Source organism: Hippopotamus amphibius, chromosome 10, assembly GCF_030028045.1.
Source record: "Hippopotamus amphibius kiboko isolate mHipAmp2 chromosome 10, mHipAmp2.hap2, whole genome shotgun sequence".
Lineage (NCBI taxonomy): Eukaryota > Metazoa > Chordata > Mammalia > Artiodactyla > Hippopotamidae > Hippopotamus > Hippopotamus amphibius.
In genome coordinates this window covers 23,009,135-23,024,581 of record NC_080195.1, presented here as the reverse complement: position 1 = coordinate 23,024,581, position 15,447 = coordinate 23,009,135, and positions in this window count along the sequence as shown.

Here is a 15,447-nt window from a genome sequence, read left to right as displayed (position 1 = left end):
ATTTATTTTTATGCTTGAAAAACTCAGTCCCCTCCAAAAACTCTCCACAGGAGAGCATTATGAACTGTATGAAATTGCCGTGATCGTAAGTCAAAAATCATCAAAAATTGGCAGTCTTGTAAGGTTCGATCTAATACTTGCTTCAGAGTATAAATTCTATTTTGAAGTTAGGAGAGGAAGAAACATCGGAAGGATGAAATTTTGATAAGAGAATACGGATGAGGGCTCCATCTCTGGGGACAGACAGAAAAGTCCCCAGGTGTTGCATTTGTGCCCATTTGAGTTCTTCAATTCTGGGCCTTTCTTCAATTTTATTGTAATTTTGTTACCCACTTTTAACTTGGCCTAGTTTAGATACAGTTTTATCAGAAACTTGCAGAAAAGTGATACGTTTCAGTGTGTTGGATTGGCTTATGTATTGGAAATTTCAGAAGTCCCGTTTTGGAAGTGACCACTGGGAACGGGAGCCGGCCAGCTTGCTTGTTAGATGGCTGCCACCTCATCAGTGAGCTGGGAAGGTGGCCTGCTGAGTGACTGGGACAAAGAATACTTCCAGATCTGATCTTCTTGTTAACACTGGAGAGCTGATTAATAACTGTGGAGAAAATAAAGGTCCTGCCGGGTGGCGCACAGGGAGCAGTACCTAATTAGAAGCGCCATCCCCTGCCAAGCAGAGAGCTACTGCTGCGGGGCTCATGAATAACCTTCTGACAGCAGGAGCTGGAATCCAGCCGAATTCCTGTCACTTGCTCATGTGATCTGACTGTGTGACTCACTGACAAGAAAAGTGGCCCCTCCCAAGTAAACCCTCCCGTACCCAAGCCCCTCAAATGCTGTCAGACTCTTTCCGAGATTGGTGATTAGGTAACCTCTCTGACTCAGTTTTTGTGATTAAGGTAAATGAGAAAATTAGTGACAATTAAACCTGCTGTGGAAGAGGCTTTGAGATATACAGCCTTTCAAGACATAGTTACTATAGTCAGTAGCACTCAGTACGATCTCTGCAAGATCTGGGCCCATCTCGCTTCGTGGCTGGTAGAGTTTAGTATCTATTCCTGCCCCCAAATGGAAAGGGGGCTGAATGTTGACTCGAATGACGAGGGTGGGGGGTGTATTACCATATCTCCAAGCCTGTCAGAACTTTTAGACAACAAAGGATCATACCTTTCTCTTAAAAAAAAAAGTATACAAAGTAATTGATGATAACTTCCACGATAAAGTAAGGAAAAGCAAAAACCAGTCAGTTGCCCCATGATCACTCAGACATTGTCTTATTAACACCTTGGGTGGACAGTCAGCCTGAGTGGAAAGAAGATTCAATTCAGAGCAGATGTGGAGAAAAATGACTTTCATTAAGGGAAAGGCACTTCCTGTGCGTAACAGGAAGAGAAAGAAGAGAGTAGTTGCTGGAGTAGTAGGGCTGGTGGCTGAAATACGAGGGCCTTGGCATGAAGGACTCTGTACTCTTCATGAAAGTGTGAGGAGTGAGCACCAGCTGAGGGTAGAAGGGAAGGAGGAAGTCAGAGTTTCAGTGGAGGAGAGAGGTATGACATGATGAAAAGTGGGAGAGGGCTTTAGCAGAGAAAGGAAGATACAGCATGGTTGAGGTTGTAAGTTTGAGGTTGGTCACTATGAATTTGACCTGTTGCCATTCTCCCTAGTTGGGGTTTTTCTCCAGCAATAACCAGTGTTTCAGGCTGAGGCACAGAGGAGGTAGGTGGTATTGGATCCATGCATAGTTAGGGTTTGGGTTTGGAAGCAGAAGATCAAGGAGTTCCAGGTATTTGCAAGTGCAGCGTGAGATACTGCAGCTGAATGAGGAGGGACGAGCTGGATAAAATGTTTGGAAGTGCTGGCGGGTTGGGGACACTGATGAGGTCAAAGAACTCTTGTCTTGGGACGGGAGGAACTTGAGAAAGTCATGTGAAAGCAAAGGTTATGGTAGGAGATTGGATTTTTTTATTAGTGCCTTTTCTTTTCCTTCCTTCCTTCCTTCCTTCCTTCCTTCCTTCCTTCCTTCCTTCCTTCCTTCCTTCCTTCCTTCCTTCCTTCCTTCCTTCCTTCCTTCCCTCCCTCCCTCCCTCCCTCCCTCCCTCCCTCCCTTTCTCTGAGAAGCTCAGTGGAAGAGGAAGTATCTTCTGCTGGGATGATTGGAAAGGCTCAATTGAGGTGAGACTTTAGCTGGCCTTGGAAAGATTTGTATGGGCAAAAAGGCTGCAGGTTATGTGGAGATGTAATTTTGGTGAACAAAGTGCACAAAGTGGAAATTCACAACATTTGCTTTCCATTGCAACCAACAGCTTTCCTCAGTCATTGCTGATGGTGTTTTAGACAGGCTCTCAGGAGTGTGTGTGTGTGTGTGTGTGTGAGAGAGAGAGAGAGAAGGATCTCGACATTTTAATTCAATGACTTCAGTTTGTCATTTTCTCAGGTACTTTGCCTTTAGGGGACTGAGTCATTCTAGGCAAATCTAAAAGAGAATGATTGATAAATTATAAAATTCCTACCAGTAAAATTTCAAGACAAGAAAGTTCCTGTGGGCTGATTATTAGCACATTCTTCCCAGTAGGAGTCTAATTCTCTTTCTTCTCTCTCTCTCTCTCTGTATAGGTATCTATTATCTGTGCATACAGTTATGTTTTGCACTATTTATTGAGAGCTTACTATGTTCTAGTCCCATGATATGTTGTTTACTTTCATTAGCTCATTTAATCCTCATAACAACTCTATGAGCCAGGCATTATTATTATTATTTTAAAAAATAAATTTATTTTATTTTTGACTGCGTTGGGTCTTCGTTGCTTCACATGGGCTTTCTCTAGTTGCGGTGAGCGGGGGCTATTCTTCGTTGTGATGTGGCAGGCTTTTCATTGTGGTGGCTTCTCTTGTTTCAGAGCACGGGCTCTAGGCGCATGGGTTTCAGTAGTTGTGGCACGTGGGCTCAGTAGTTGTGGTGCACGGGCTTAGCTGCTCTGCAGCTTCCTGCAGCTACTCTTGGCTTTCTGTCTCTGTGAATTTCCCTATTCTGGACATTTCATTAGAAATGGAATCATACACTATGTGGCCTTTTGAGTCTGGCTTCTTTCATTAGCTTTCAAGGCTCATCATGCAGCACAGATCAGCACTTCATGCCATTTTATGGCAGGATAATACTCCACTGTATGGATTTGCCACATGTTGTTTATCCATTCTTTAGATAATGATATTTGAGTTGTTTCCACCTCTTGGTGGAAACTTTTGGCTATTACGAATAGTGCTGCTCTAAACACTTGTGTACAGTTTTTATTTCAACATACATTTTTCAATTCTCTTAGGTAATACCTAGGAGTAGAATTGCTGGGTTGTATGGTAACTCTCTAACTTTCTGAAGAGCCACTGTTTTGCACAGTGGCTGCACCATTTTACATTTCCACCGACAATGTATGAGTCTTCCTATTTTATTCTATTCTATTCTGTTCTAATTCTATTCTATTCTGTTCTAATTCTATTCTATTCTGTTCTAATTCTATTCTATTCTGTTCTAATTCTATTCTGTTCTGTTCTGTTCTGTTCTATTCTATTCTATTCTATTCTATTCTATTCTATTCTATTCTATTCTATTCTATTCTGTTCTATTCTATTCTATTCTGCATTGCATGGCTTGTGGGATCTTGGTTCCCTGACCAGGGATTGAACTTGGGCCCTCAACAGTGAGAGCTCGGAGTCCTAACCACTGGCCCTCCAGGGAATTCCCCAATTTTATTTATTTATTTGTTTATTTTTTGGCACACAGGCTTAGTTGCTCCGTGGCATGTGGGATCTTCCTGGAGCGGGGATCGAACCTGTGTCCTCTGCATTGGCAGGCGGACTCTCAACCACTGCGCCACCTAGGAAGCCCAATTCCCCAATTTTAAAAAAATTACAGCTATCCTAGTGGGTGTGAAGTGACATCTTATCTTATTGTGGTTTTGAGTTGCATTTCCTTAATGACTGATGATACTGAAATTTTAATTTCATTATTGTACTTTATTTTTAACTCCAGAATTTCTGTTTGGTTCCTTTCTATAATTTCTAGGTGTTTACTGATATTCTCTGTTTTCTTTTTTTGTTTCCTTTATTTCTTTTTCTTTTTTTTAGGCAACTCAGAGTTGTTTAATATTCTTAACCCAGGTTGGCCTCTGCCCTTTATTTCTTTGTATATCATTTCTTTTGCCTGCTTGAGCACATTTAAAATAGTTAATGTAAAGTTTTTGTCTAGTAAGTCCAAAACCTGGGCTTCCTCAGGGGCAATTTCTGTTAATTTCCTTATTTCCTATTTATTGGCTTTCTTGTTTCTTTTTATACCTTGTAATTTTTAACTGAAAACTGAACATTTTGGATATCAGAACATGGTAACTCTGCTAATCTGATTCTCTGCAACTACCTAGGGTATTTTGTTACTGCTTGTTGGAGTTGCTGCTTGTTTAGTGACTTTTATGGACTAATTTTATAAAGTCTATTGTCATTGTGGCCAATGAAGTCTCTGCTCTGTTAGTTTGGTGATCAACCAGTGATTCTACAGAGATGTCTTTCATGCCTGGAACCATAACAAAACCCTCCTATTCTCTGGAGACAGTCTGGGTGTGTTGGGTCATGGCTTCTGTGCTCCGCCAGGGCACTTACAGCCCTGCTTTACCCTTCATGTCCTGCTTTGCAGAGCCCGAACGTTGGCCAGAAGTGAGAGATTAGAGCTTTCTCAGGTCTCTTCTGAACACGTCCAGCCCTGGACATGTGTGTGGCCTTCTGGATTTCTAGGACTATGTGGGAGCTTTTCAAAGCTCTTATTCTACAAAGCATTTCACACCCCAGCCTTTCCTTCCAAGCTTTTCAGTTTGTCTATTGTTTATTCTAGCAGTCATTCCTTGCCCCAGGTGGCACTGGCTAATACATTCTCCTGTAAGTGTTTTTAACAAATGAGTCCCCCCACTGCCCCTCCAGGTAGCAGTCTCAGCCCTGGGAAAGATCTGAATTTCTTGAAATAAAGTCAAGCCCTTGAGCTAGTCTTTCAGAGAACCACTAGACAGGTCAAAACAAGCAACCAAAATCTAAGAATAAAGCTTCTCTTCCTCTTCCAGTACTAGGTACCTGTACTGGGAATGTGGGCTGATGCCTTCAAGGCCACTGCCAAACTGGGCCACTGGAGGGAGGAGCCAGGGTAATTTAAAAATGTCACAGAGCTCTCTTCCCGAGTGTCAGCTGGGTTTCTTTGTCTTTTTTTTTTTTTTATTTGTTTGTTTTTGTTTGTTTGTTTGATTAAACAACCCCTGGTTACTGTAAGCTGATTAGATTCCAGCATTCTGAAAAACTTGATTCTGATAAATTTTGCCAGTTTATTCATTGCTTTTATGTAGAGATGGACTTTTAGATTTCCCTACTCTGCCATCTACACTGCTGTCACTCACTAAATGGAATCCTATGGTATATTGCCTCTTTCCTGTAACTAAATTAATGCCAGGTGTTTACTTGATCTGCAGAGTCAGAGTGTGGATTTGGGTAATTTGGGAGATTCTGCCATAGAATTGTGAAGGTTTGGTCATTCCTTTTTTACACAGAGCCACAGTCTAGTAAGGAAGTTCTATTCCTTGAAAATAAGATGCTCCCATTCTTGTTTCACCCTTTCTCTCGATGTTTTGTAGACCACAACTCAACCAATGGTAAATGCACATCGTTAATATGTGATGAATACCTCAGTTATCTTTATATGATGACCTTCCATGGGCCAAAGAGGAAATATAATTGCAATCTATAAGATTGGGGTATTTCAGTTGATAACTAATATTACCCATCTTATGTTAATGTTTCTTAGCTTAGTTTTCAGACTATGATGTTTTCTGATTAAAAAAAATTGTGTGCTAGTAGCTTTCTAAGCAGCTATAAAAATCTATCTTCTATTATTATAGGAAAGGAGGGAGTAAGTAAGATACCTTTTTGGTTGATTTTTTTTTTTTGAGGCTAATTCCTTTGATTTGGGGACATATTTATACTAATCAGTGCATTCCAGAGAATGTCACTCAAGGAACATATGACTTTTGCTGAAAGGTGAGACTCATTTCCCATTAGGGTACAGTTAGAGATGAATGGTTGGTTCACTGGTGGCTGGTTGGATTTTTCTCATGTCATAAAGGTCTCAGCCTGAAAATCCAACTCTATCCACCCTGAAAGTCAAACAGATGTGCACATGGTGGAGGACAGTGAGTGAGCCCACTGGGAGTTCATTTTGTGAGGGCAGACATACCTCTTGGCTAAGAACTTATCCTTAGGGATGAAAAAGTCATGTGTCCTAGAATAATGGCAATAAAATCAAGAATAAACAAAAGGGACCTAATGAAACTTAAAAGTTTTTGCACAGCTAAAGAAACCATAAACAAGACAAGAAGACAACCCTCAGAATGGGTGAAAATACTTGCCAACAAAGCAACAGACAGAGGATTAATCTCCAAAATATACAAGCAGCTCATGCAGCTTAATACTGAAAAAGCAAATAACCCAATCCACAAATGGGCAGAAGACCTAAATAGACCTTTCTCCAAAGAAGACATACAGATGGCCAACAAACACATGAAAAGATGCTCAACATCACTAATCATTAGAGAAATGCAAGTCAAAGCCACAATGAGGTATCACCTCACACGGGTCAGAATGGCCATCATCAAAAAATCTAGAAACAATAAATGTTGGAGAGGGTGTAGAGAAAAATAGAACTACCATATGACCCAGCAATCCCACTACTAGGTATATACCCAGAGAAAACCATAATCCAAAAAGAAACATGTACCACAATATTCATTGCAGCACTATTTACAATGGCCAGACATGGAAGCAACCTAAATGCCCATCAACAGATGAATGGATAAAGAAGATGTGGCACATATATACAATGGAATATTACTCAGCCATAAAAAGGGATGAAATTGAGCTATTCGTAGTGAAGTGGATGGACCTATAGACTGTCATACAGAGTGAAGTAAGCCAGAAAGAGAAAAACAAATACTGTATGCTAACTCATATATATGGAATCTAAAAAAAATGGTTCTCATGAATCCAGTGACAGGGCAAGAATAAAGATGGAGATGGAGAGAACAGATTTGAGGACGCGGGGTGGGTGTGGGGGGGGGGTGGCAAAGGGGAAGCTGGGAGGAAATTAGAGAGTAGCATTGACATATATACACTACCAAATGTAAAATAGATAGCTAGTGGGAAGCTGCTGCATAACACAGGGAGATCAACTAGATGGTGGGTGATGACTTAGAGGGCTGGGATAGGGAGGGTGGGAGGGAGTCGAGGGAGGGAGGGCATAGGGAGATATATGTATAAATACAGCTGATTCACTTTGGTATACAGAAAAAAACTGGCACAACAGTGGAAAGCAATTAAATTCCAATAAAGAGCTAAAAAAAATGCTGTGCCACAAATAGAAAAAAATTAAAAAAAAAACCAAAACAGTCATGTGTACCTGCTTCCTTCAAAGACAATGGGCAAAGTGGCAGAGAAGAAGGAATTCTGGGCACAATTTGAGCTCTGTTCTTTGGTTTGCTCCTGCCCCCCGCCAGCCTCATAATCTCGTAATTGAATTCTGGGGAGAGAGAGCTGCAATGGAAGAGCAAAAACAAACAAAAGAGTGATTATTTCCATCAGTGACCTCGGCAACCTTGGGTCTCATTTGTTAAATGAAGGTGTGAAATTAAAACCTCTTCTAACTCTAGTGGTTCGATCTGTGATTCTGTAATACTATCTATGAATATGTGATTCTATAAAACTACCCATGAATATGCATGTTCTGTGATTCTATAACACTATCCATGAATACACTCCCCTCCGTTTCTTGCGTTTCTCTGTTAAGTTTCAGAGAGAGATCACCTGCCCCCTCTGCTCCTGGACTCTCCACACACACCCTTGATGGGTAGACAGTCTTCTGTTCCAGTGGGAACAGGAGGCAGGAAGAATGGCCAACTGTGGGTTCTGTTTCAGAGTCCAGAGGGCTGACCTCCCTCTGTGGAACCCTACTATGGGTGCTGTTTCAATCAAAAGTTCTTGCAATCCTTCAGTGACAAGTCTCTGCTTTGTGAGAAGGTCCTGTAGTCAGGCTTTCCCTGCTGATTCATGCAAGAAAGGCTTCAACATTGACATTCTTTGCAAAAGTGTGGCAGAGATTTGTAGTGCTAAGTGATCTCCAGTTTTCTTCCCTCTTCTGGATACGTGGGAGGAATACTCTTCCTTTTCCCTTGCATCTGACTAGTTCTGGCCGATGGGATACGAATATAAGCAATTGTTGTCACTTCTGGGCTGCCGCATTTATCTGTTGGTGTGAGACACTCCATTGCTAAGATATATGTCTAGAAGCAGACGCTGGGTTGCGTTGTCATGTACAACTTCAACTTTATTATATAATGTCCAGTTTTGCTCTCCATAATGGTTGTAATAATTTAATTTTGACCAAGGCAATGAGGTGAAAGGGCCATTTTTCCACATCATTACCCAATTTGTGAAAAATTTAAAACATTTTGCAATCTATTGGTTATGAAATAGTCTATTTTCGGTATAAATCCATACTTCCATGATTAGTAGTAAAACTGACAATCCTTTCACATATTTACTGACGATTGGGGTTTCATTTTTTGTGAACCATTTGTTCCTTTCTGTAGGAATCATGCTTCTCTTATCACTGCTCTAAGTATTCTCTCTGCATCTTGATAACTGTCCACATGCAGAATCTTGCTTTCACAAGAATGATGTCAGAACACTTGCATCTCCAGGCTTTCTAGTGGTGAGGGTGCAGTGTCTAACCTAGATTCTTCCCATAGAGGACTTAATTTAGAAGTGGTATCTAAATTAGTGGTATCTAATGTGAGTGGTATCCTTAGGGTAACACCAGCTGCTGTGTCAGACAAATCTCATCCTCAGCACTGAAACACAATGTACACTTACTTCTCACTCATAACAAAGCCTGATATTGGAGTTCTTGGTGGAGCTGACTTCCACGTGGGTTCTCAGAAACTCAGGCAGTGGAAGAAGCCAGAGAGAACCACTTGTAGGAGGTTTTTACAGCTTTTCCTGGAAGTGGTACGTTTCTTTTCTCCTTAGATTCTGTTGGTCAGGAATCAGGCACACACCACACCTAACTGCAACAGAAATACATCTAGTCATGGGTTTGGTGAGTATGTAGGAGTTCTGCTACCTAGTGGAATTGCACTTTTAACTAGCATGGTGAGAGATGACTGATTTCTTGGGGAAAGTGATGGTGAGCTTTTGAACGTTCAGCCTCAAGAGCCATACGACTGAACAGCATGACAAAGGTGGTTCACCAGAAGTTTCCATAATGTGGTTGGGTGTTGTTCCTGCCCTGTAGCTTCAGCGCCTGGCCTTCTACCCCTCCCAGGAATTCTCTTGGTCGTCTAATATCCTTCAGCAAGTTCCTTTTCTGCTTAAGTAGCCTGAGTGGATTTCACAGGTTGTAGCTAAAAATACTGAGTATCATAGTTTTTCTTTTTCTTTGGTTACTTGTATTACCTTTGAGATAGGGCCTCAGAGACTATCTCTATCAACTAAAATAAGTAATGATGTTTTATTTCCCTCTGCATTGTAACCTCCATACTCTACTTGTGTTAAGAATAAGCCTGTGCTGGGACTTCCTGGTGGCACAGTGGATAAGACTCCATGCTCCCAATGCAGGGGCCTGGGTTCGATCCCTGGTCAGGGAACTAGAAACTACATGCATGCTGCAACTAAGAGTTCGAATGCCGCAACTAAGGAGCCCATGAGCCACAACTAAGACTTGGTGCAACCAAATAAATAAATAAATATTGGGGGGAAAAAAAAAGAAGAACCAGCCTGTGCTCATATGTGTACAAAAGCATGTCTACAGTGGATCCATTCTGCAAGTTTCAGGCCCAAAGGCAGCTCTATAAATCAGAACAAGGTATATTTTCATAATTCTTCTGCAGTTGAGGTAGGACAGGCCCATCTAATCTTTGAGAGAAATTTATGTGACGTCTTTCTATTGCCACAAAAGATAAGAGGTGGTGTGGAGAAGGCACATTCTCTCCATTCAACCAGGCAGAGAATCAAGACTGACTAAGAGATCATGATTGCTCTTTTATAGATTCCTGGGTTAAGGGAGAAGTAAGTGTTGAAAAGTATTAGGGTGGATCACAAACCCCTGATCACTGAGGCTCTTCAAAACCAGGGTCTCCACTTTTTGTTTATATTGGACTTAAATCATATCCCAAGGTGACCCGTTTAATAATGCCATGACCTAATTCTTTCAGCTTAGGCAAATCACTTAAATTTTCTGGGTCTCAGTTTCATCACATATGAAAATAAAGGGTCTCTTACAGTCACCACTTCCGGAATTTGATTTCACTAGCAGACTTTCACTGATTCTTATTATTCTTGGTTGTTTTCAACGTTCTCCACCAGGTGGCTCTAGTCTCTCAATGTAAACCCCTGCCCACAGCCAGCTTTTGAGCCAGGTTTGCTTTTGTGAGTTATTCTCCTCTGCGCACTCAATTTCTACTCTTCTCCAAGTCTTTAAACAAAACCACGTCATAGGTTTTTTTTTTTTCTTTTCTGAGATTTATTTATTATTTATTTATCCATTTTTGGCTGTGTTGGGTCTTCGTTGGTGCCTGCGGGCTTTCTCTAGTTGTGGAGAGCAGGGGCTACTCTTCATTGTGGTGCGTGGGCTTCTCTTGTGGAGCACGGGCTCTAGCGCAGGCTCAGTAGTTGTGGTACACGGGCTTAGTTGCTCTGTGGTATGTGGGATTTTCCCAGACCAAGGATCAAACCTGTGTCCCCTGCATTGGCAGGCGGATTCTTAAGCACTGCACCATCAGAGAAGTCCCCCCACTTTGTAGGTTTGAAAGCATCTTCTTCTTCCTGTCTTCCATAGCACATTACTCTCCTTGCTTAAACCATACATCAAGATTCAAGTAATAATCCAATAATTTATCATTATTATTTTTTGACAATACCAAGCTATTTTCTACCATAAATTCTATGGCGGGTTGTGACCAAGCCTAGCCCTCCACATCTGAAGCTGGCCCACTGGTGCTGCTATAAACAGTAGACAGACGGATGTTTCCCCATGCAGCAGGAGTTTCCCATATAGCTTAGGAAGTTCCTATGAAAGTCAACAAACTGAGATTCTGGGCTCTTCCATCTTGGTGGATTCCTTACTCTACTTGACCTGATGAAACCACTCAATCCTGGGGGCCTCCCTGTGAGGAATTAGGAGGCGACCAGAAGTATTCTACTCACCCATAGTTTATTTTTGTGCATATTCCCTTCACTGCTTGTTGGGTAGTTGGGTAGCAAACAAAAGCAAAACAACCTTAAACCAAGTCCGAATCATCATTCTTGAAATCACTGAACTCAGATCAGTTTTGCGATGTGGTCCAGCTCTGACCCTAAAAAACTGTTCCCTTAAAATAATCCTGACATCATAGATATATCTGCATATACATGTGTGTGACAAGTGATTGAAAAAATAATTGAGTTTTCTTCTGCTGTGGACTCAGCTTGAAAGAATGAAAAACACTTTCATTTTCCACCTCTGAGTTATGCTGTTTTTGAAGACCTAGGTCCACTAGGGGTGGGCTCTGCTGGCAGATAAAGAAAGCAGGAGGTGGGAGACCTGGAATATTCAGTTACTCATTCAACAGATATTTGTCACTGACGAGTGCCAGGAACTTTTCTAGGCATTGGATATATATCAGCAAATAGGATTTGCTCTCATGGAACGATTTCCTCTCATGGCAAGGATTTGGCTCTCATGGAATTTATATTCTTCTGAAGAACACAGAAAACCAACACAAAATCCGTAAATCAGATGGTTTCAGATACTGATCTAAGCTATGAAGAAGCTGGGGCCATAGAGGGCCAGGAGGTGCTGTCTGAGCTGAGGCCTGGAAGGATGGGGAGGCAACGGCTAAGTCCCCCAGGGCTGGAAAGAGGCTTGTGAGTTTCATAAACAGGGAAGCGCTGAGTTCACTTGACTCAGCTGAATTCAACATCTCAGAGATGAAAAGACATACAAAGGCGGTGGCTGCTGGGCTGTGTAAAGACTCTCCCCCATGGCTGAACTTGGCATGAAGGAAGGATTACAACTGCCTGTCACTGAATACACCCAGCATACAGCCTGGATGAGGAGCAAGGCAGTGTATCTCGTCCTGGGCGATCATCGGAATCCTCCTCTTTTTTTTTTTTTAAATCACATAAACTCCATGGTTTCTTATGCTCGCGGGAGGAGGAAAGAACCTTCCGAGGTGACAGACACTAGACTTTTCATCACTTTTGGAAAGGAAGGTCTTATTAGACTTAATTTGACAAAAATATAAAGAAATAGGTATTTTAAAATGCCTTTCATGTCATGCAGCTGAGCAAACCAGCTACACATACATTACCTGTAGTTGCTCACCTGAAGTTTCTTATGAGACCATAGATGCCTTGAGGTCAGGCACTTGACTTCATGCACAGAAAGTTCCAGTGATTTGAAGATTTGAAAGCTAAAAGCTAAAACGCAATAGCCATTTCAATAGAATTTTTTTTTTAATCCAAACCGTTGCGAGTAGGGGGAGAGCTTTGTGAAAACGGGGCATCATTTGGCTGCTCCAGGGTGGGACAAGGAAGTGGTTCGATTTGGAGACCACCTTCCAGAGGGTCCCAGAATCCTCCTTTTGCTGTTGCCGTTGCCTGAGGAAGATGATTTTCCTCCTCCAGGCCTCCATGATCTAGGTCTCTCCTGTACCTGGCGTCTCTGTGGCCCACCCGGCAGGAGCTGCCGGCAGTGAGGTGTAGGCAGAGGCTTCCATGACCTAGAAAACGCCGTGCCCAGTTTCTGTGGGGTGAGTGCCAGACCCTGGACGGTTGTGCAGAAGGGGCTGGATCTCGCCCCGGGAAGCAAGCTCCCGCCAGGCGCTGGCTCAGGAAGGGCCGGAAGATGCCAAGAAACCTGTAAGGAGACTGACTCTTGCATCTGCCGTGGGCGCTCCGTGCATCCGCCCGAGGCCATGCTTGCCACCTGTTTCTGTGTGCTCCACTGACAGGGCCCGGGATGGGGGCCGAGGCAGGCGATGCAATTGTGAGCTTCCGAGGCGGCCACGTGGCGGGGGGCCAGTCCACTGGGCTGTGTTCTCTTTCTCTCCAGCATCTTAGCTTCGCGGGAAGGTGCGGTGTCAAAATTGTAGATTCTGTGCCGGTTCCTTGACCGTGCGCCAGGTTTTTGAGCAAGCAGGTGTTGTTAGCTGCCGGAAGAAAAGGGTGGGAGTGGAAGAGGGCAGGGTGGGGCGCGAGAGCAGCTGCAGGGGGTGGGGGAGGTGAGTCAGCCGGAAAGGGCCTCCTCCTTCCCCGCCTGCCCACCCCGCTGGCACTGGAACGAAAGGCCAGCCCAGCCTCCCTTCCTGGCCCTGCCAGCTTTCCACCGCCCAGACCCGCGCTAGGCTACACTGGGCACTGAGAATCTGCTGTGGGCTCAGGCAAACCCAGCCCTGCCAGAGCTTTGGGGGTATAGATGGAGCCTTCCCCAACCTCCCTCTTTCTTGCAGGCTCCAACCATGCGCACAGAGGAAGCCTGCAACCGGAGCTTAAACTGCTCCCTTGCCTGGGCGAGGGCCTTCCCTGTGTCCTTTAACTCTGGGCTCTGTGTAGAGAGATGGTGGCCCCACGAGCCCACGTTTCCTTCCTGACATCCTCTCTCTTCCGGGGGAGTCATCTCACTCACTGCCAGTCATTTAGCCACATCCCACCAGTGAGCGAGCTTTCCTGTGCGCCCAGCGGGGCGAAATACATGGGCATCCCAAGGCTGCCGAGTGGATTAATGGATGGTTTCAAAATACACAAGTCTAGGTGGCAAGAGAAACCCACTCCCATCTCTGTAACCGTTTTTCTCAAAGAGGGAAAACTGGAGCCACTGAGTTTGGGCTGCAGGGGGCACAACGGCCCTTCCCACTTCCCAGGGAGGTGGTCTTAGCTCTGTGACCTTGAGTCTCTGGGCTTCTGTTTCCTTACTAGTAAAATAAAGAGGTTGGTAAAAGGTGAAGCGATGACCATAATCTCTTCCATCTTTGAACTGCATGGTTCTATCCTAGCAGGTGGGACTGATAAGAGCTCGGAGGAGAGTTTGCTGGGTGGGTGCAGGGGTGGCACCTGCACCCCCACTTCTGGCTCTAAGGTTGATGGCCCTGAGGGCTGAGCAGATTAATCAAGACCACAAGAGGCCAGAAGTCTCCTCTACCGAAAAATTCACCTGAACCTCCCTGAAAGAACTCATTTTCCTTCCCATTTCAGATGTCTTTCAGTTACAGAAAAATAATTTGGGCAAGTTAGAGTAAAATTTTTTGGCATTCCTATAGGAAAGAACATTTATTAAGAAGAACCTGTTTGAGCTGGAAATACAGATGGAATCAAATTAAGGCTTTCTTTTGTTGGAATGCTTTCCCCCCTAGTGATGCAGAGCTGGATCCTGCTGGTAAAGTGGTGACATCACAGGAAGACATGGTGGGGGAGGCGTTGGTTCTAAGGTTTCAGGTTCTAAGGCCTGAACAAGTTCAAAATATTCGAGTTTTATAGTACCAACTAAAGCAGCTGCCCCAGATACCTAATTCAATCCACAGCAACAAAATTTAGTAATTCCTCCAGAGAAAAGGTGAATATATTTTTTCGCCTCATGCTCAGAGGTACAAAATGGACTTTTTATTTGTTTCTTTTGATTTGCTTTGTAAGGCAAAGAAGGTGTTTGAGATTTTCCAGACAGCGTGGTACTTCTGCAGGCTTTGATTGTCCTTCTTGAAATAGAATAATTGGTTTTGCTAAGAGTAGTGACTGATACAGTAATGGAACTCGCTAGTAGAGAACACACAGTTTTAAATAGTTTTAGTTGTAATTTGGTTGTTGCAACATAACTGCTAACTAATCTATGATGCTTATTGTGCTATATCTGTGCAGTATCTTTGGCTGCCTAGCATCAAAATCACCCACAGTTTTTCTTAGAAAGATCACAAAACCTACCCCAGATCTACTTAAAAAACTTTTTTTGGGTGATGGTTTGTATTTTTTTTAAATTTTTTTAATAAATAAAAGTTTTAATCAGTTTTTAGTAAGTTTTTCAGGTGGTCTAGTGTGTGCTAAAGAAACACTGGTTTACATGCACTTCTTAACTGTTATATGCCCATATGCTATTCATTCTGGCTCTATTTTGGGGGGCCATTTTTGCTTCTCTAACCAGATTGTAAGCTTTTGGAGGGCAACACACCACCAACTTCTTCTATAGTGTTTAGGATGTATTTGTGCTATTCACCTATGTTTAAATAACAATCTGTAATTTGTAACCCAAAGGTTTGGCACACTTGGGGATTTTGAGGAGTAGCTGCTGGTCCTAGGAAGGAGGATGCGGTGAGAGAAGGGAGGTCAGGGTTGATGGTTCCAAATGCATGT